Source organism: Lepus europaeus, unplaced genomic scaffold, assembly GCF_033115175.1.
Source record: "Lepus europaeus isolate LE1 unplaced genomic scaffold, mLepTim1.pri SCAFFOLD_116, whole genome shotgun sequence".
Classification (NCBI taxonomy): Eukaryota; Metazoa; Chordata; class Mammalia; order Lagomorpha; family Leporidae; genus Lepus; species Lepus europaeus.
The window spans coordinates 211,105-235,364 of NW_026909030.1; positions in this window are offsets into that span (position 1 = coordinate 211,105).

A 24,260-nucleotide genomic window follows, 5' to 3' on the forward strand; every position below is an offset into this window, starting at 1 on the left:
TGACATTTTATGCCCTTGCCTAATGAAAAGACTTTGCTTTCTCCAAAACCATTTTTACTGTGATTTTCTCATTCTATTGCACGCGAATTCCACACCAGCTTGTCCAGATATGACTTGAAGAATCCGGAAATACTCGGTTTTGTTTTGTCTAACTCAATCCCAGATATTGCTACAGCCTCTGTGTTTGTGCTTTCCTTATAATATACACAGACTTTATTGATTTCAATGTTTTTTATCAGGGAACATTTAATTTTGAACCGCTGAAATACTAATTGGTCCCACATGGTGTCACCAGCTCTATATATTCGTTATTTCTAGGGAGAAAGCCAGAGGAACTGCAGCAAACAAATATGATATTTCTGTTTGTATAATTGACGTTTTATGCACTTGCCTAACGAAAAGACTTTGCTTTTCTCCAAAACCATTTGTATTGTGATTTTCTTGGTCCATTGCATACAAATTCCGCACCAGTTTGTCCGGATATGACTGCATGAAACCAGAAATATCTGGTTGTGTTTTGGCACACTCAATCCGCAATATTGTGAAAGCCTCTTAGTTTGTTTATTCTGGATATTATCGAAACTGTATTGTTTTGAATATTTTTATCAGGGAACATTTATTTTTGTACCGTAGAAACACTAATTGTTCATCATGGGGACACCAGCTCTACGCATTTGTATTTTCTAGGGAGAAAGCTAGAGGAACTGCGGCAAACAAACATGATATTTCTGTTTGTATAGATGACGTTTTATGCACTTGCCTAACGAAAAGACTTTTCTTTTCTCCAAAACCATTTCTACTGTGATTTTCTCGGTCCATTGCATACGAATTCCAAACCAGTTTGTCCGGTTATGAGCGGATGAAACCGGAAATATCCAGTTGTGTTTTGGCTAACTCAATCCCAGATATTGCTGCTGCCTCTGTGTTTGTTTTTTCTGGATATTATCAATGGACTTTATTGTTTTGAATGTTTTTTATCAGGGAACATTTTATTTTGAGCTTTGATACAGTAATTGGTTACACATGGAGACACCAGGTCTACATATTCGTATTTTCTAGGGAGAAAGCTAGAGGAACTGCGGTAAACAAACATGATATTTCTGTATGTATAGACGACAGTTTATGCACTTGCTTAACGAAAAGACTTTGCTTTTCTCCAAAACCATTTTTACTGTGATTTTCTAAGTCCATTGCAGAAGAATTCCAAAACATTTTGTCCGGGTATTACTGGATGAAACCAGAAATATCCGGATGTTTTGGCTAACTCAATATGAAATATTGCTACAGCCTCTGTGTTTGTGTTTTCTGGATATTATCCATGGACTTTATTGTTTTGAATACTTTATCAGGGAACATTTAATTTTGTTCCTTTGAAACACTAATTGGTTCATCCTGGGGAAACCAGCTCTACACATTCGTATTTTCTGGGTAGAAAGGTAGAGGAACTGCGGCAAACAAACATGATATTTCTGTTTGTATAGATGACATTTTATGAAATTACCTAACGAAAAGACTTTGCTTTTCTCCAAAACCATTTTTACTGTGATTTTCTCAGTCCATTGCATATGAATTCCACACCAGTTTGTCCGGATATCACTGGAAGAAACCAGAAATATCCGCTTGTGTTTTGGCTAACTCAATCCCAGATATTGCTACAGCATCTGTGTTTGTGTATTCCCCGTATTATCCACAGTCTTTATTGTTTTGAATGGTTTTTATCAGAGAACATTTAATTTTCTGCTGCGAAACACTAATTGGTTCATCATGGGGACACCAGCTCTACACATTCGTATTTTCTTGGGAGAAAGCTAGATGAACTGTGCCAAACAAACATGATATTTCTGTTTGTGTAGAGGAAGTTTTATGCACGTGCCTAACGAAAAGACTTTGCTTTTCTCCAAAACCATTTCTACTGTGATTTTCTTGGTCCATTGCATACGAATTCCAAACCAGTTTGTCCGGGTATTACTGGATGAAACCAGAAATATCCGGATGTTTTGGCTAACTCAATATGAAATATTGCTACAGCCTCTGTGTTTGTGTTTTCTGGATATTATCCATGGACTTTATTGTTTTGAATACTATATCAGGGAACATTTAATTTTGTTCCTTTGAAACACTAATTGGTTCATCCTGTGGAAACCAGCTCTACACATTCGTATTTTCTGGGTAGAAAGGTAGAGGAACTGCGGCAAACAAACATGATATTTCTGTTAGTATAGATGACATTTTATGAAATTACCTAACGAAAATACTTTGCTTTTCTCCAAAACCATTTTTACTGTGATTTTCTCAGTCCATTGCATATGAATTCCACACCAGTTTGTCCGGATATCACTGGAAGAAACCAGAAATATCCGCTTGTGTTTTGATTCACTCAATCCCAGATATTGCTACAGACTCTGTGTTTGTATTTTGCTGATATGATCCACAGACTTTATTGTTTTGAATGTTTGTGTTCAGGGAACATTTAATTTTGTTCTTGAAAACCCTAATTGGTTCCACATGGAGACACAAGCTCTACACATTCATATTTTCTAGGGAGAAAACTAGAGGAACTGCGGAAAAAAACATGATATTTCTGTTTGTATAGATGACATTTTATGCGCTTGCCTAACGAAAATAAGTTGCTTTTCTCCAAAAACCATTTGTACTGTGATTTTCTCGGTCCATTGCATACGAATTCCACACCACTTTTTGTGGATATGACTGGATGAAACCGTGAATATCCGGTTGTGTTTTTGCTAACTGAATCCGAAATATTGTGAAAGCCTCTATGTTTGTGTATTTTGGATATTATTGAGGGACTTATTGTTTTGAATGTTTTTATCAGGGAAAATTTAATTTTGTACCGTTGAAACACGAATTGGTTCATAATGGGAACACCAGTGAATTTCTTGGTCTATTGCATAGGAATTCCTCACCAGTTTGTCCAGATATGACCGTATGAAATAGGAAATATCTGGTTTTGTTTTGGCTAACTCAATCCCAGATATTGTTACTGCATCTGTGTTTGAATATTCCTGTTATTATCCACAGACTTTATTGTTTTGAATGTTTTTTATCAGATAACATTTTATTTGCTGCTGCAAAACACTAATAGTTTCCACATGGAGACACCAGCTCTACACATTCCTATTTTCTTGGTAGAAAGCTAGAGGAACTGCGGCAAAGAATCATGATATTTCTGTTTCTATAGATGACATTTTATGCACTTGCCTAACGAAAAGACTTTGCTTTTCTCCAAAACCATTTTTACTGTGATTTTCTCGTTCCATTGCATACGAATCCCACACCACTTTGTTCGCATATGACTGGAGGACACCAGAAATATCTGGTTGTGTTTTGGCTACAGCCTATGTTTTTGTGTATTCCTGATATTATTCACAGACTTTATTTTTTTGTATTTTTTTTTCAGGGATCATTTAATTTTGTGCTTGAAATCACTAATTGGTTCCACATGGAGACACCAGCTCTACACGTTCGTATTTTCTGGGGAGAATTCTAGAGGAACTGTGGCAAAAAACATGATATTTCTGTTTGTCTAGATGACATTTTATGCACTTGCCTAACGAAAAGACTTTGCTTTTCTCCAAAACCATTTTTACTGTGATATTCTTGGTCCATTGCTTACGAATTACACACCACTTTGTCTGGATAAAACTGGATGAAACCAGAAATATCCGGTTGTGTTTTGGCTAACTCAATCCTAGATATTTCTACAGCCTCTGTGTTTGTGTTTTCTGGATATTATCGAGGGACTTATGGTTTTGAATGTTTTTTTAAGGGAACATTTAATTTTGTGATTGGAAAAACTAATTGGTTCCACATGGAGAAACCAGCTCTACACATTCGTATTTTCTAGGTAGAAAGCTAGAGGAACTGCGGCAAACAAACATGATATTTCTGTTTCTATAGATGACATTTTATGAACTTGCCTAACGAAAAGACTTTGCTTTTCTCCAAAATCATTTTTACTGTGAATATCTCAGTCCATTTCATATGAATTCCACACCACTTAGTCCGGATAAGACTGGATGAAACGAGAAATATCCGGTGGTGAATTGGAGAACTCAATCCCAGATATGGCTACAGCCTCTGTGGTTGTTTTTTCTGGATATTCAACGGACTTTATTGTTTTGAAAGTTTTTTATCGGGGAACTTTTTATTTTGAGCTTGGATAGAGTAATTGGTTCCACATGGGGACACCAGTTCTACACATTTGTATTTTCTAGGGAGAAAGCTAGGGGAACTGCGGCAAACAAACATGATATTTCTGTTTGTATAGATGACATTTTATGCACTTGCCTAACAAAAAGACATTGCTATACTCCAAAACCATTTTTACTGTGATTTTCTCGGTCCATTACATACGAATTCAACACCACGTTGTCCGGATATGACTGGATGAAACCGGAAATATCTGGTTTTATTTTGGCTAACTCAATCTGAAATATTGATACATCTTCTGTGTTTGTGTATTCCTGATATTATCAATGGACTTTATTGTTTTGAATGTTTTTTTTTGTTATCAGGGAACATTTAGTTTTGATCTTGGAAACACTACTTGGTTCCACATGGAGACACCAGCTCTACATATTCATATTTCTAGGGAGAAATCTAGAGGAACTGCGGCAAACAAACATGATATTTCTGTTTCTATAGATGACATTTTACGTACTTGCCTAACGAAAAGACTTTGCTTTTCTCCAAAACCATTTTTACTGTGATTTTCTCGGTCCATTGCATTCGAATTCCACACTACTTTCTCCTGATGTGACTGGATGAAACCGGAAATATCTGGTTGTGTTTTGGCTAACTCAATCCGAAATATTGTGAAAGCCTCTGTGTTTGTGTTTTCTGGATATTATCAACGGACTCTATTGTTTTGAATGTTTTTTATCAGGGAACATTTATTTTTGTGCTTGGAATCAATAATTGGTTCCACATGAAGACACCACTCTACACATTCATATTTTCTAGGGAGAAAGCTAGAGGAACTGCGGCAAACAAACATGATATTTTTTATAGATGACATTTTATGCACTTGCCTAACGAAAACTCTTTGCTCTTCTCCAAAACCATTTGTACTTTGATTTTTTTGGTTCATTGCATACGAATTCCACACAACTTTGTCCGCATATGACTGGATGAAGCCAGAAATATACGGTTGTGTTTTGGCTAACTATTTCCGAAATATTGTGAAAGCCTCTGTTTTTGTGATTTCTGGATATTATCAATGGACTTTATTTATTTTTAAGCTTTTATTTAGTGAATATAAATTTTCAGTGTACAGCTTATCAATTACAATGGCTTCCCCCTCCCATAACTCCCCTCCCACCTGCAACCCTCCCCTCTACCGCTCCCTCTCCCCTTTCATTTGCATCAAGATTCATTTTCAAATCTCTTTATATACATAGGATCAATTTAGTATATATGAAGTAAAGATTTCAACACTTTGCACCCACATAGAAACACAAAGTGAAACATGCTGTTGGAGTACTAGTTATAGCATTAAATCACAATGTGCAGCACATTAAGGACAGAGATCCCCCATGAGAGCAAGTGCACAGTGGCTCCTGTTGTTGACCCTACAAATCGACACTCTATTTTATGGCGCCAGTAACCATCCTAGGCTGTCATCATGAGTTGCCAAAGCTATGGATGCCTTCCAAGTTTATCGACTCTGATCATATTTAGACAAGGTCATAAAAGACAGAGTGAGGATAGTAACCAATGATCCTAAGAATGGCATTAACCAGGTTTGAACAATTGTACAGCATTAAGTGGGGAAGAGGACCATCAGTACACACAGGTTGGGAGTAGAGCCATTGGTGGTAGACTAGAGGTTAGGATTACAAAGGAATGAGGCCCAAGTGCACTAGACAGGGCCTAGAACAAAGGACAGAGTCATTATTAGAGGAGCTAAGAAAGGTGCTGTCTAAGCTACAAGTAATTTTTCTGATTGAGAGGCAAATAGAACCTGAGAGAAGGGGCTTGATAATAATCTGGTGGGCATCTCTAACAAGAAATTTACAGTTCTGCCTGCAACGTTGCTGACCCTACTTGACCAAACCCTCAGCTGCAGTGGTCACTTTGGAAGTTGGGCTGAGTGAAGGGCTTTTCAGCTTAGAGCCAATAAGATCTGTGGCTCTGACTTGGGCATCCTTCGACTCCAGGGCAGGTCCATTTCCAGTGATCCAACTCTTGGCAGAGCTACCAGGGCTCTTCACAAGCTGACTTCTGCTGAAGCCCAGGCTTACCACATTGAAAGCCACTGCAGTGGACTGGCCTGTTGGGACTCCTTGAGGGCAGACCACTGTACAGATCAGCCATTAATAGGCCTGCCACCCATTGCTTCTGATGCCGAGCTTTCTTTTCCTCCTGGTTTGTGTTAAAGCAGACCAGAGGATGCAAGTCAAGGGAGTGCCCGTGTCCCATCTCTAATCTTCGGTGGCCTGAACTACAAGTCTGTAGTCACAGGCATGTTCTGCAGTAGGTTTTCTAAGGTAGACAATGCCCATGAGGAAAATTATATTCTCACTTGAAAACTTTCTTTGCCTTTGGTCTGAAAGGGAGGTTTTTTCTACTTACTGTATACTTCACTGATGGCAAAGTGAATCTACTATGAGATTATTATTTAAGTTCTTATTTTGGCTATGCTATTACAGAAAAATGTTAGCCATCTCTTTTATAACGTCTAAAGATTAAATTGTGCGTCCTACAGATTCCTTTAGAATAGAATTAGTTTCCTACCTTGAAGAGAATAGAGAAATGAATGAACAAGTTGGGCTGAAAATAGAGAAATGAGGGAGCAAGTCCTAGATCGCTTACTGACAATAGCAATATTACATGAATACTTAGCTAACAATTTCAACCATTAGATAACAACTTAAGAAAACATTTACCAGAAGGTCCAATGCCTTCTAGAAATTTTAAGAATCATGTATTTGAAAACACCTCTTAAATATCTAACATGGTGTAGTTTGTTTAGCCAGTAAACTTAAGCAGAGCCATCTAAAATGTCTTTTGTTTCTTTCTACCAACAAGTATAAAACATATGATACAGAGATTCAGGTCACACCAATTAAAATGTATCCTTGATTGATTTTAGCAGCTTAAATTTATGGATAATCTTATCTATAAGCCATTTAAAATAAAACTCTTAATAAAATTTCCCCATGTGGACATACAATATGTACACACATATAACATAGCATAATAGACCAATATAGCAATTTTAATAATAGCTTTTAAAATCTTTAACTCTTTTTCTAGATTGCCAATGGATTTGAATTGCTTTTTGTTTTTAGTAACCTCAGTTAACCATACTTTCTCTCAGTTGGTACTGTTAATACATTATTGGCTTCATCTGTTTACAGAGCCATCCCAAAGTACTGAATGCAATAAAAGTAGCTGGAAAATGTCCATAGGAACCTATAGGAGGACAGCTAAACACAGAACCAACAACGCTTTAGTTTTATGAGAAGCACATCATATATAACTATGGATGACAAAAGACTTTAAGTCGCCATGTTTAAAATTATAAACTCATCAACCAACAAGAGGCACTTGCTTACTTCAGAGTATTTTTGAAAGCACCTGTAGGATTTTACAAGTATTTAACCCTTTAGGCCTCTGGGGCTTTCTCATTAAGATAACTATCATGTCTAGTAACACAAGATCATTAGACTTTTTAATTCTCAAACATTTGTATTAATAGCATTTTCCATTATAGAAACTTAAAGTCTGGTACCACATCACATCCTGACAGTCCTTCTAATATAATCCAAATAGCCTGCTTAGTTGGTGTCTCTATAAGATGAGAGACATAGGTCCTTCGATTTTTTCAGTTGGGCCCAAACTGGAAAAACCAAAGTCCAGGATTTACTGGAAATTTTAGAGACCAGATTGTTTGAAACTTTGATTTTTTGAATGCCTGTCATGAATGCCAAGAAGGCTCAAAATCCAAAATATCTGGTTGAAATAAGATTCCTTAAAATCATGACATAACATAGACCAAATTTGATCATTGTTACAAGGTGACTATTCAAATCTTTGCAAATAAGCACATATTTAAATAACCCATAGCTCTTAATAAAAATTCAACTGTTTTTGAACAATTAGAATTTAACAGACATCAAGAGCACATAATAGATTACTTTAACACATTGCTTTAACAGAGCATCAGAGTTTAATTCTATGTCAAAGAGAAATTGAGCTTCCTGTGATCTTTTGCTGTGAGGTTTCCTTCCTTTACCTTCTTTCATATTGGTGACCGTGTTTCTGTGTTTCTGTGTGCAACACATCTTTAAGCATCTTTGGCAGGGCAGGATGAGTGGCAACAAATTCTTTCAGATTCTGTTTGCTATGAAAAGTCTTAATTTCACCTTCATTCACAAATGAGAGCTTTGCAGGATATAGTATTCTGGGCTGGCAGTTTTTCTCTCTTACTACCTGGGCTATGTCTCGCCATTCCCTTCTAGCTTGTAGGGTTTCTGTTGAGAAGTCTGCTGTGAGTCTAATTGGAGATCCTCTAAGAATAATCTGACGTTTCTCTCTTGCACCTTTTAGGATCTTTTCTTTATGTTTCACTGTGCTGAGTTTGATTACATCATCTCGTGGTGAGGATCTCTTTTGGTCATGTTTATTAGGGGTTCTATAAGCTTCCTGTACTAAGATGCCTCTGTCCTCCAAACCTGGGAAATTTTCTGCTAGTATCTCACTGAAAATGCCTTCTAATCCTTTCTCCCTCTCCATGCCTTCAGGAACTCCTAGAACCCGAATGTTGGGTTTTTTAATAGTATCCTGTAGAATACTGACAATATTTTTTAGATTTCTGATTTCTTCCTCTTTTCTTTGGTTTGCCTGTTTCCTTTCCTGTTCTCCATCTTCTAAGTCTGATATTCTCTCTTCTGCTTCGCCCATTCTGTTTTTAAGGCTCTCTAATGTGTTTGTCATTTGATCGATTGAATTCTTCATTTCATTATGATTTCTCGTCACTATCACCATTTCTTGTTCCACTAGTTGTTTCATTTCATTTTGATTCCTCCTTAATATTTCATTTTCACGAGAGAGATTTTCGATCTTGTCCATTAAGGATTTCTGTAGTCCAAGAATTTGTTTTTTAGAACTTCTTAATGTTCTCATCAATTTTTTGAGATCCGCTTCTTGCATTTCTTCGATCTCATCATCTTCCTAATCTTGAATTGGGGTGCCTTTTTCATTTGGGGGCATCATAGTGTCTTCCTTGTTCTCGTTAGCTTGGTTTTTGTGTTTGTTGTTTGGCATGTTGGAGATATTTGGTTTCTTCACCGTGGTGTTTTTTCTTGTTACACTATGGCTCTATATTAAGTGACTGTCTGCTTTCAGTGGAGTCTTAGAGGCTTGAGATGAGTGTGTACTGAGAGCTGTGTTTGGTTCCTCAGGGTTGAGGGTGTGTCAAAGATGACACTCCCATGTTAGGTGTGGTAAATGTCTCTTTCTTTTTTTGATTCAAAAGGGAAGAAATTCTGCACAGCTGAACGTAATTGGAGGTAGTTAGCAGGCGAATGATATACCCACAGGAGCCAGAGATCGGAAGCTCTTTCCCAAGGACCACACAGGAAATCTCTGTTGCCCTCAGTGTGGGCTCCAATTCTCCTGCAGTCTCCCACTGGGTTGCCAAGTTAGATCCTAACCTCCTGTTATTTCACCCCTCCCTCCAGAGTCAGGTGTTTCTGCTAGGCTCAGGGCCGGTGCAGACCTGAGGTAGCCCTGCTTATGATGTATGTTCAAAATGGCGCCTGCTCTGTCTTGCTCACCATTGAGAGGTGAGCGGAGAGAGAGAAACTTGTGTCTGTATCGGTCACTTTTTTATTTTTTTCCTCTCTCTCTTCTAGTTAGCCTGGTGAATTTTCCTCCATGGAGTTTCAAGCCTCGTTCCCTCTAGCCTCCTCTTTCCACTTGCCTGCTGGTGTCTCGGGCTATTGAGGTTTGGCTCACTTCGCGTTCCAGCGCTGGTGTGTTGAGTCTGCCTCTGGTGTCCTGAACTTGGGCTCCCACACTCTCCACGCAGGAACACTGTGAATCACTAGTTCCGGAAGTGTTTCCTCTGCATTTTCATCCCCTACTCTTCCTTGACCCTGCAGTATTTTCACTTATATTCAACTGTCTCTCCCCCGGACTAATAGTGTGCTCCCTGCCTATTCCGCCATCTTGCCGCTCTCCTAATTTCGTATCCGGACTTTATTCTTTAGAATGTTTTTTTATCGGGTAACATTTTATTTTGAGCTTGGATACAGCAATTGGTTCCACATGGAGACACCAGCTGAACATATTCGTATTTTCTAGGGAGAAAGCTAGAGGAACTGCGGCAAACAAACATGATATTTCTGTTTATATAGATGACATTTTATGCACTTGCCTAAGGAAAAGACTTTGCTTTTCTCCAAAACAATTTTTACAGTAATTTTACAGTAATTTTCCGAATTCCACACCAGTTTGACCAGATATGACTGGATGAAACCGGAAATATCTGGTTTTGTTTTGGCTAACTCAATCCAATATATTGCTACAGCCTCTGTGTTTGTGTTTTCCGGATATTATCCAGGGACTTTATTGTTTGAATATTTTTTATCGGGGAATATTTTATTTTGAGCTTGCATACAGTAATTGGTTCCACATGGAGACACCAGCTGAACATCTTCATATTTTCTAGGGAGAAAGCTAGAGGAACTGCGGCAAACAAACATGGTATTTCTGATTGTATAGATGACATTTTATGCACTTGCCTTACGAAAAGACTTTGCTTTTCTCCAAAACCATTTTTACTGTGATTTCTCAGTCCATTGCATACGAATTCCACACCACTTTGTCCGGATATGACTGGATGAAAACAGAAATATTCGGTTGTGTTTTGGACAACTCAATCCGAAATATTGTGAAAGCTTCTGTCTTTGAGTTTTCTGGAGATTATCGATGGACTTTATAGTGTTGGATATTTTTATAAGGGAACATTTAATTTTGTGCTTGGAATCACTAATTGGTTCCACATGGAGACACCAGTTCTACACATTCGTATTTTCCAGGGAGAAAGCTAGAGGAACTGGGACAAACAAACATGATATTTCGGTTTGTATAGATGACATTTCATGCACTTGCCTAACGAAAAGACTTTGCTATTCTCCGAAACCATTTTTGCTGTAATTGTCTCCTTCCATTGCATACGAATTCCACACCAGATTGTCCGGATATGACTGGATGAATCCGGAAATATCCGGTTGTGTTTTGGCTAACACAATGCCAGATATTACTACAGCCTCTATTTTGTGTTTTCCAGATATTATCCATGGACTTTATTGATTTGAATGTTGTTTATCGGGGAATATTTTATTTTGTGCTTGTAATCACTAATTAGTTCCACATGGCGACACCAGCCCTGCACATTTGTATTTTCTAGGGAGAAAGCCAGAGGAACTGCGGCAAACAAACATGATATTTCTGTTTGTGTAGATGACATTTTATGCACTTGCCTAACGAAAAGACTTTGCTTTTCTCCAAAACCATTTGTACTGTGATTTTCTCGGTCCATTGCATACGAATTCCACACCAGTTTGACAGGATATGAATGGATGAAACCGGAAATATCCAGTGGTGTTTTGGCTAACTCAATCCCAGATATTGCTACAGCCCCTGTGTTTGTGTTTTCTGGATATTATCTATGGACTTTGGTGTTTTGAATATTTTTAACAGGGAACATTTAATTTTGTACCGTGGAAACATTAATTGGTTCATCATGGGGATACCAGCTCTACATATTCGTATTTTCTAGGGAGAAAGCTAGAGGAACTGTGGGAAACAAACATGATATTTCTGTTTGTCTTGATGACATTTTATGAACTTGCCTAACGAAAAGACTGCTTTTCTCCAAAACCATTTTTACTGTAATTTTCTCTGTCCATTGCATTCGAATTCCAAACCACTTTGTCCGGAAATGACTGGATGAAACCAGAAATATCTGGTTTTATTTTGTCTAACTCAAACCCAGATATGGCTGCAGCCTCTGTGTTTGTGTTTTCTAGTTATTATCGATGGACTTTAGTGTTTTGAATGTATTCTGTCAGGGAACATTTAATTTTGTACCGTAGAGAAACTAATTGGTTCATCATGGGGTCACCAGCAATACACATTCGTATTTTCTAGAGAGAAAGCTAAAGGAACTGCGGCAAACAAACATGATATTTCTGTTTGTATAGGTGACATTTTATGCACTTGCCTAACGAAAAGACTTTGCTTTTCTCCAAAACCATTTTTACTGTGATTTTCTCGTTCCATTGCATACGAATTCCACACCACTTTGTCCGGAAATGACTGGATGAAACCAAAAATATGTGGTTGTGTTTTGGCTAACTCTACGCAAAATATTGCTACAGCCTCTGTGTTTGTGTATTCCTGATATTATCCACAGACTTTATTTTTTTGAATTTTTTTTCAGGGATCATTTAATTTTGTGCTGCGAAACACTAATTGGTTCCACATTGGAACACCAGCTCTACACATTTGTATTTTCTAGGGAGAAAGATAGAGGAACTGCGGCAAACAAACCTGATATTTTTTAAACTTTTATTTAATGAATATAAATTTCCAAAGTACAACTCATGTGTTCCAATGTCTTCCCCCTCCCAAAACTTCCCTCCCACCCACAACCCTCCCCTTTCCCGCTCCCTCTCCCCTTCCAATCACATCATGATTCATCTTTATATACAAATGATCAGTTTAGTATAAATTAGGTAACGATTTCAACAGTTTGCCCCCATATAGCAACACAAAGTGAAAAAAAAAATACTGCTGGAGTACTAGTTATAGTATTAAATAAGACTGTACAGCACATTAAAGGCAGAGATCCTACATATTATTTTTTTAAAAAAATCAATTAATTTTCTATGCCATTTCCAATTTAACACCAGGTTTTTTTTTCATTTCCAATTATCTTTATATACAGGAGATCGATTCAGTATATAATTAGTAAAGATCTCATCAGTTTTTACCCACGCAGAAACACAAAGTGTAAAAATACTGTTTCAGTTCTAGTTATAGCATCACTGCACATTAGACTACACATTAAGGACAGATCCCACATGGGATGTAAGTACACAGTGACTCCTGTTGCAGACTTAACAATTTGACACTCTTGTTCATGGCGTCAGTAATCTCCCTAGGCTCTAGTCATGAGTTGCCAGGGCTATGGAAGCCTTTAGGGTTCGCTGACTTTGATCTTATTCCGATAGGGTCACAGTCAAAGTGGAAGTTCTCTCCTCCCTTCAGAGAAAGGTACCTCCTTCTTTGATGTCCCCGTTCTTTCCACCGGGATCTCACTCACAGAGATCTTTCATTTAGGTCTTCTTCTTTTTTTCTTTCCCATGGTATCTTGGCTTTCCATGCCTACAATGCTCTCATGGGCTCTTCAGCCAGATCCGAAAGCCTTAAGGGCTGATTCTGAGGCCAGAGTGTCGTCTAGGACATCTGCCATTCTATGAGTCTGCTGTGTATCCCACTTCCCATGCTGGATCCTTCTCTCCCTCCTTGATTCTATCAGATAGTATTAGCAGACAGTAGTCTTGTTTGTGTGATCCCTTTGTTTCTTAGACCTATCCAAGCCATCCAATGTGAACTGAAATTGATCACTTGGACTAGTGAGATGCCATTGGTACATGCCTCCTTGATGGGATTGTATTGGAATCCCCTGGCACATTACTATCTCCATCATTTGGGGCAAGACTGATTGTGCATGTCCCAAACTGTGCATCTCCTCCCTCTCTTTTCCCACTCTGAAATTTAACAGGGATCACTTTTCAGTTAAAAGTTAAACACCTAAGAATAATTGTGAGTTAATTACAGAGTTCAACCACTAGTACTAGGACAACAACAACAACAACAACAACAATACTAAAACGGATAAAGTATTACATTGTACATCTAGAGTCAGGACAAAAGCTGATCAGGTCATTGTTTCTGATAGTGTCCATTTCACTTCAACAGGTTTCCCCTTTGGTGCTCAATTGTCGCCGATCAGGGAAAACAAATGATATTTGTCTTTTTGGGACTGGCTTAATTCACTCAGCATGATGCTTTCCAGATCCCTCCATCTTGTTGCAAATGTCTGGGTTTCATTGTTCCTTACTGCTGTATAGTATTCTATGGAGTACATGTCCCATAATATCTTTATCCAATATACTGTTGATGGGCATTTGGGTTGGATCCAGGTCTTAGCTATTGTGAATTGGGCTGCAATAAACACTAATGTGCAGATGGCTTTTTTATTAGCCAAATTAATTTCCTTTGGGTAAATTCCAAGGAGTGGGATGGCTGTGTTTTGGCTACCTCAATCCCAGATAAGGCTACAGCCTCTGTGTTTGTGTATTCCTGATATTATGAAGGGATTTGTTGTTTTGAATGTTTTTTATCAGGGAAAATTTAATTTCGTACCGTTGAAACACTAATTGTTTTCACATGGAGACACCAGCTCTACAGATTCGTATTTTCTAGGGAGAAAGCTAGAGGAACTGCGGCAAACAAACATGATATTTCTGTTTGTCTAGATGACATTTTATGCACTTGCCTAACGAAAAGCCTTTGCTTTTCTCCAAAACCATTTTTACTGTGATTTTCTCGGTCCATTGCATACGAATTCCAAACCAGTTTGTCTGGATATGACTGGATGAAACCAGAAATATCTGGTTGTGTTTTGGCTAACTCAATCCGAAATATTACTACAGTCTCCGTGTTGTGTATTACTGATATTATCCATGGACTTTATTTTTTTTTTTGAATCTTTTTTTTATCAGGGAACTTTTAATTTTTTGCTTGGAAATACAATTGGTTCCACATGGAGACACCAGCTCTACACATCTGTATTTTCTTGGGAGAAAGCTAGAGGAACTGCGGCAAACAAACATGACATTTCTGTTTCTATAGATGACATTTTATGTACTTGCCTAACATAAAGACTATGCTTTTCTTCAAAACCATTTAATGTGATTTTCTCGGTCCATTGCATACGAAATCCATACCAATTCGTCCGGGTATGACTGGATGAAACCGGAAATATCTGGTTTTGTTTTGGCTAACTGAATCCCAGATATTGCTACAGACTCTGTGTTTGATTTTTCTGGATATTATCCACAGACTTTACTGTTTTGAATGTATTTTATCGGGGAACATTTTATTTTGAGCTTGGATAAAGCAATTCGTTCCACATGGAGACACTAGCTCTACATATTCGTATTTTCTAGGAAGAAAGCTAGAGGAACTGCGGCAAACAAACATGATATTTCTGTTTGTATAGATGACATTTTATGCACTTGCCTAATGAAAAGACTATGCTTTTCTCCAAAACCATTTTTACTGTGATTTCCCCCGTCCATTGCATACGAATTCCACACCAGTTTGTCAGGATATGACTGGATGAAACCGGAAATATCAGGTTGTGTTTTGGCCAACTCAATCCGAAATATTTTGAAAGCCTCTGTGTTTGTCTTTTCTTGATATTATCGATGGACTTTCTTGTTTTGAATGATTTATCAGGGAACATTTAATTTTGTACCGTAGAAACACTAATTGTTTCCACATGGGGACACCAGCTCTACACATTCATATTTTCTAGGGAGAAAGCTAGAGGAACTGCGGCAAACAAACATGATTTTTCTACTTGTATCGATGACATTTTATGCACTTGCCCAACGAAAAGACTTTGCTTTCCTCCAAAACGATTTTTACTGTGATTATCTCGGTCCATGGCATACGAATTAGACACCAGTTTGTCCAGACTGACTGGATGAAACCAGAAATATCCGGTTTTATTTTGGCAAACTCAATCCCAGATATTGCTACAGCATCTCTGTTTGTGTTTTCTGGATATTATCGATGGACTTTATTGTTTTGAATTTTTTTTATCAGGAAACATTTAATTTTGTACCATAGAAACACTAATTGGTTCATCATGGGGACACCAGCTCTACACATTCATATTTTCTCAGGAGAAAGCTAGAGGAACTGCGGGAAACAAACATGATATTTCTGTTTGTATCGATGATATTTTATACATTTGCCTAACGAAAAGACTTTGCTTTTCTCAAAAACCATTTTACTCTAATTTTCTCAGCCCAATACATACAAATTCCACACCAGTTTGTCCGGATATGACTGGATGAAACCGGAAATATCCGGTTGTGTTTTGGCTAACTCAATCCCATATATTGCTACAGCCTCTGTGTTTGTGTATTCCTGATATTATCCACGGACTTCACTGTTTGAATGTTTTTTATAAGGGAACATTTAATTTTGTTCCTGGAAACACTAACTGGTTCGACATAGAGACACCAGCGCTACACATTCCTATTTCTAAGGAAAAAGCTAGAGGAATTGCGGAAACCAAACATGATATTTCTGTTTGTATAGATGACATTTTATGCACTTGCGTAACGAAATGTCTTTGCTTTTCTCCAAATCCATTTTTACTGTGATTTTATCGGTCTATTGCATACGAATTCCACACCACTTTGTCCGGATATGACTGGATGAAACCGGAAATATCCGGTTGTGTTTTGGATAATTCAATCCCAGATATTGCTACAGCCTCTGTGTTTGTCTTTCCCAGAGATTATCCACGGACTTTATTGTTTTGAATGTTGCTTATCGGGGAATATTTAATTTTGTTCTTGGAATCACTAATTAGTTCCAGATGGCGACACAAGCTCTACACATTTGTATATTCTAGGGAGAAAGCTAGAGGAACTTTGGCAAACAAACCTGATATTTCTGTTTGTATAGATGACATTTTATGAACTTGCCTAACAAAAAGACTTTGCTTTTCTCCAAAACCATTTTTACTGTGAATATCTCAGTCCAGTGCATATGAATTCCACACCAGTTTACCGGATATGACTGGATCAAACCGGAAATATCCAGTTCTGTTTTGGCTAACTCAATCCCAGATACTGCTACAGCCTCTGTTTTTGTGTATTCCTTATATTATCCACGGACTTTATTGTTTTGAATGTTTTTAATCAGGGAACATTTAATTTTGTGCTTGGAAACACTAATTGGTTCCACATGGAGACACCAGCTCTACACATTCGTATTTTCTAGGGAGAAAACTAGAGGAACTGCGACAAACAAACATGATATTTCTGTTTGTATCGATGACATTTTATGCACTTGAGTAACGAAAGTCTTTGCTTTTCTGCAAAACCATTTTTACTGTCATTTTCTCGGTCCATTGCATCCGAATTCCAAACGACTTTTTCGGATATGATTGGATTACACCAGAAATATCCAGTTGTGTTTTGGCTAACTCAATGCGAAATATAGTGAAAACCTCTGTGTTTGTGTATTCCTGATATTATCCACGGACTTTATTGTTTTGAATGTTTTTTATCGGAAAACATTATATTTTATCTTGGAAACACTAATTGGTTCCACATGGAGACACCAGCTCTACGCATTCCTATTTTCAAGGGAGAAAGCTAGAGGTACTGTGAAAAACAAACATGATATTTCTGTTTGTATAGATGACATTTGATGCACTTGCCTAACGAAAAGACTTTGTTTTTCTCCAAAACCATTTGTACTGTGATTTTCTCGGTCCATTGCATATGATAGCCAACCAGTTTGTCTGAATATGACTGGATGAAACCAGAAATATCCGGTTTTGTATTGGCTATCTCAATCCGTAATATTGTGAAAGCCTCTGTGTTTGTTTTTTGTGGATATTATCGATGGACTTTATTGTTTTGCATGTTTTTTATCAGGAAACATTTAATTTTGTACCGTTGAAACACTAATTGGTTCATCATGGGGACACCAGCTCTACACATTCGTATTTTCTAGGTAGAAAGCTAGAGGAACTGTGGGAAATAAACATGATATTTCTGTTTGTATAGATGACATTTGATGCACTTGCCTAACGAAAAGACTTTGCTTTTCTCTAAAACCATTTTTCTGTGATTGTCTCGGTATACTTCATATGAATTCCACATCAGTTTGTCCGGATATGACTGGATGAAACCGGAAATATCTGGTTTTGTTTTGTCTAACTCAATCCCATATATTGCTACAGCCTCCGTGTTTATGTTTTCTGAATATTATTAACGGACTATATTATTTTGAATGTTTTTTTATCGGGGAACATTTTATTTTGACCTTGGATACAGTAATTGGTTCATCATGGGGACACCTGCTCTACACATTCATATTTTCTAGGGAGAAAGCTAGAGGAACTGCAGCAAACAAACATGATATTTCTGTTTGTATAGATGACATTTTAGGCACTTGCCTAACGAAAAGACTTTGCTTTTCTCCAAAACCATTTGTACTGTGATTTTCTCGGTCCATTGCATACGAATTCCACACCACTTTGTCCGTATATGACTGGATGAAACCAGAAATATCTGGTTGTGTTTTGGCTAACTCAATCCCAATATTGCTACAGGCTCTGTGTTTGTTTTATCTGGATATTATCGATGGATTTTAGTGTTTTGAATGTTTTTATCAGGGAAAATTTCATTTTGTTCTTGGAAACACTAATTGCTTCATCATGGGGACACCAGCTCTACACATTCATATTTTCTAGGGAGAAAGCTAGAGGAACTGCGGCAAACAAACATGATATTTCTGTTTGTCTAGATGACATTTTATGCACTTGCCTAACGAAAAGTCTTTGCTTTTCTCCAAAACCATTTTTACTGTAATTTTCTCGGTCCATTGCATACGAATTCCACACCACTTTGTCCGGACATGAATGCATGAAACCAGAAATATCCGGTTGTGTTTTGGCTAACTCAATCTGAAATACTGTGAAAGCCTCTGTGTTTGTGTTTTCTGGATATTATCGATGGACTTTATAGTTTTGAATGTTTTTTTCAGGGAACATTTCATTTTGACCGTAGAAACACTAAGAGGTTCATCATGGGAACACCAGCACTACACATTCGTATTTTCTAGGGAGAAAGCTAGAGGAACTGCAGCAATCAAACATGATATTACTGTTTGTATCGATGACATTTTATGCACTTGCCTAATGAAAAGACTTTGCAATTCTCCAGAACCATTTTTACTGTGATTTTGTCAGTCCATTGAATACGAATTCCACACCAGTTTGTCCGGATAGGACTGGATGTAACCAGAAATATCCAGTTTTGTTTTGGCTAACTGAATCCCAGATATTGCTACAGACTCTGTGTTTGTGTATTCCTGATATTATCCAAGGAGTTTATTGTTTTGAATGTTTTTATCAGTGAACATTTAATTTTGTTCTTGGAAACACCAATTGGTTCCACATGGAGACACCGGCTGTACACATTCATGATATTTCTGTTTGCATAGATGACATTTGATGCACTTGTCTAACGAAGAGACTTTGCTTTTCTCCAAGACTATTTTTACTGTGATTTTCTCGGTCCATTGCATACGAATTCCACACACTTTTTCTGTATATGACTGGATGAAACCAGAAATATCTGGTTGTGTTTTTGCTAACTCAATCCGACATATTGTGAAAGCCTCTGTGTTTGTGTTTTCTATATATTATCGATGGACTTTATTGTTTTGAATGTATTTATCAGGGAATATTTAATTTTGTACTGTTAAAACAAAAATTGGTTCATCATGGGGACACCAGCTCTACACATTCATATTTTCTAGGGAGAAAGCTAGAGGAACTGCGGCAAACAAACATGATATTTCTGTTTGTATAGATGACATTTTATGCACTTGCCTAACGAAAATCCTTTGCTTTTCTCCAAAACCACTTTTACTGTGATTATCTCGGTCCATGGCATACGAATTCCACACCCGTTTGTCCGGATATGACTGGATGTAACCAGCAATATCCGGTTGTGTTTTGGCTAACTCAATCCCAGATATTGCTACAGAATCTGTGTTGTGTTTTCTGGATATTGTCGATGGAATTTATTGTTTTGAATGTTTTTATAAGGGAACATTTATTTTTGTGGCGAAGAAACACTAATTGGTCCATCATGGGGACAGCAGCTCTAAAGATTCGTATTTTCTAGGGAGAAACCTAGGGGAACTAAGGCCAACAAACATGACATTTCTGTTTCTATAGATGACATTTTATGCACTTGCCTAATGAAAAGACTTTGCTCTTCTCTAAAACAATTTGTACTGTGATTTTCTCGGTACATTGCATACGAATTCTACACCACTTTATCTGGATATGACTGGATAAAACCAGAAATATCTGGTTGTTGTTTGGCTAACTCAATCCGAAATATTGTGAAACCATTTGTTTTTGTGTTTTCAGGATATTAAAAATGGACTTACATGTTTTGAATGTTTTTATCAGGGAACATTAAATTTTGTACTGTAAAAACACCTATCGGTTCATCATGGGGAAACCATCTCTACACATTCGTATTTTCTTGAGAGAAATCTAGAGGAACTGCGACAAACAAACATGATATTTCTGTTTGTGTAGATGACTTTTTATGCACTTGCCTAATGAAAAGACTTTGCTCTTCTCCAAAACCATTTTTACTGTGATTTTCTCGGTCCATTGCATACGAATTCCACACCACTTTGTCCGGTTATGACTGGATGAAACCATAAATATCTGGTTGTGTTTTGGCTAACTGAATCCCAGATATTGCTGCAACCTCTGTGTTTGTGTTTTCTGGATATTATCGATTGATTTTATTGTTTTGAATATTTTTTTCAGGGAACATTTAATTTTATGCTTGGAAACACTAATTGGTTCCACATAGAGACACCAGCTCTACATATTCGTATTTTCTAGGGAGAAATCGAGAGGAACTGCGGCAAACAAACATGATATTTCTGTTTGTATAGATGACATTTTTTGCACTTGCCTAAGGAAAAGACTTTGCTTTTCTGCAAAACCATTTTTACTGTGATTTTCTCGGTCCTTTGCATACGAATTCCACACCAGTTTGTCCGGATATGACGGGATGAAACCAGAAATATCCCGTTGTGTTTTGTCTAACTCAGTCCGAAATAATGTGAAAGCCTCTGTGTTTCTATATTCCTGATATTATCCACGGACTTTATTGGTTTGAATGTCTTTATCAGCGAACATTTAATTTTTCACCCTTGAATCATTAATTGGTTCATCATGGGGACACCAGTTCTACACATTAGCATTTTCTATGTAGAAGCTAGAGGAACCGCGGCAAAGAAACATGATATTTCTCTTTGTATTGATGACATTTTATGCACTTTCCTAACGTAAAGTCTTTGCTTTTCTCCAAAACAATTTTTGCTGTGATTTTCTCTGTCCATTGCATATGAATTCCACAATACGTTGTCCGGAAATGACTGGATGAAACCAGAAATATCTGGTTGTGATTTGGTTAACTCATCCCATATATTGCTACAGCCTCTGTGTTTGTGATTTCTAGATATTATCAATGGACTTTATTGTTTTTAATGTTTTTTTATCAGGGAACATTTACTTTTGTACCGTAGAAACACTAATTGGTTCATCATAGGGACACGAGCTCCACACATTCGTATTTTCTAGGGAGAAAGCTAGAGGAACTGCGGCAAACTAACATGATATTTCTATTTGTATCGATGACATTTTATGCATTTGCCTAACGAAAAGACTTTGCTTTTCTCCAAAACCATTTGTATTGTGATTTTCTCTGTCCATTGCATACAAATTCTACACCACTTTGTCCGCATATGACTGGATGAAACTGGAAATATCTGGTTGTGTTTGGATAACTGAATCCCAAATATTGTGAAAGCCTCTGTGTTTGTGTATTCCTGATAATATGCATGGACTTTATATTTTTCAATGTTTTTTATAAGGGAACATATAATTTTGTACCGTTGAAACATTAATTGCTTCATCATGGGTATAACAGCTCTACACATTTGTATTTTCCAGGGAGAAAGCTGGAGGAACTGCGGCAAACAAACATGATATTTCTGTTTGTATCGATGTCATTTAATGCACTTACCTAACGAAAAGGCTTTGCTTTTCTCCAAAACCATTTTTACTGTGATTTTCTCAGTCCATTGCATACGAATTCCACACCAGTTTGTCCGGATATCAGTGGATGAAATCGGAAATATCAGGTTTTGTTTTGGTTAACTCAATCCGAAATATTGTGAAAGCCTCTGTGTTTTTCTTTTCTGGATATTATCGATGGACTTTCTTGTTTTGAATGTTTTTATCAGAGAACATTTAATTTTGTACCATTGAAACATTAATTGCTTCATCATTGGTATACCAGCTCTACACATTCGTATTTTCTAGGGAGAAAGCTGGAGGAACTGCGGCAAACAAACATTATATTTCTGTTTGTATAGATGACATTTTATGCACTTGCCTAACGAAAAGACTTTACTTTTCCCCAAAACCATTTTTACAATGATTTTCGCGGTCCATTGCATACGAACTCCACACCAGCTTGTCTGGATATGACTGGATGAAAGCAGAAATATCCAGTTCAGATTTGGCTAACTCAATGCGAAATATTGTGAAAGCCTCTGTGTTTGCTTTTTTCTGGAAATTATCAACGGACTTTATTGTTTTGAATATTTTTTATAGGGAAACATTTTATTTTGAGCTTGGATACAGTAATTGGTTCCACATGGAGACACTAGCTGGACATATTCAAATTTTTTAGGGAGAAAGCCAGAGGAACTCCCACAAATAAACGTGATATTTCTGTTAGTATAGATGATATTTTATGCACTTGCCTAACATAAAGACTTTGCTTTTCTCCAAAACCATTTTAACTGTGATTTTCTCACTCCATTGCATACGAATTCCACATGAGTTTGTCCGGATTAAGACTGGATGAAACCGGAAATACCCGGTTTTGTTTTGGCTAACTCAATCCCAGATAGTGCTACAGCCACTGTGTTTGTGTTTTCTGGATATTATCTATGCACTTTATTGTTTGAATGTTTTTTATCAGGGAACATTTCATTTTGAGCTTGTAATCACTAATTGGTTCCACATGGAGTAACCAGCTCTACACATTCTTATATTCCAGGGAGAAAGCTAGAGGAACTGCAGCAATCAAACATGATATTTCTGTTTGTATAGATGACATTTACGCACTTTCCTAACAAAAAGACTTTGCTTTTCTCCAAAATCATTTTTACTGTGATTTTCTCGGTCCATTGCATACGAATTCCACACCAGTTTGTCCGGATATGACTGGATGAAACCAGAAATATCTGGATGTTTTTTCGCTAACTCAATCCGAAATATTTCTACAGCCTCTGTGTTTGAGTATTCCTGATATTATCCATGGACTTTATTGTTTTGAATGTTTTTATCAGGGAAGATTTAATTTTGTGCTTGGAAACACTAATTGGTTCCAAATGGAGACGCCAGCTCTACCCATTCATATTTTCTAGGTAGGAAGCTAGAGGAACTGCGACAAACAAACATGATATTTCTGTTTGTATCGTTGATATTTTATGTACTTCACTTACGAAAAGACTTTGCTTTTCTCCAAAACCATTTATACTGTGAATTTCTCAGTCGATTGCATAAGAATTCCACACCAGTTTGTCCGGATATGACTGGATGAAACCAAAAATATCGGGTTGTATTTTGGCTAACTCAATACAAAATACTGCTACAGCCTCTGTGTTTGTGTTTTCTGGATATTATCGATGGACTTTATTGTTTTGAATGTTTTTATCAGGGAACATTTAGTTTTGTACTGTTGAAACACTAATTGGTTCTTTTCTCCAAAAGCATTTGTACTGTGATTTTCTCGGTCCATTGCATAAAAATTCAACAGCACTTTGTCCAGATATGACTGGATGAAACCGGAAATATCCAGGTTTCTTTTGGCTAACTCAATCTGAAATATTGTGAAAGCCTCTGTGTTTGTGTATTCCTGATATTATGCATGGACTTTATATTTTTCAATGTTTTTTTTTTCAGGGAACATTTCTTTTTGTGTTTGGAAACACTTATTGGTTCCACATGGAGACACCACCTCTACACATTCGTATTTTCTAGGGAGAAAGCTAGAGGAACTGCGGCAAACAAACATGATATTTCTGTTTGTATAGATGACATTTTCTGCACTTGCCTAACAAAAAGACTTTGCCTTTCTACAAAACCATTTTTACTGTGATTTTCTCGGTCCACTGCAGATGAATTCCACACCAGTTTGTCCGGATATGAATGGATGAAACCAGAAATATCCGTTTTTTTTTTTTTTTTGGCTAACTCAATCCCAGATATTTCTACAGCCTCTATGTTT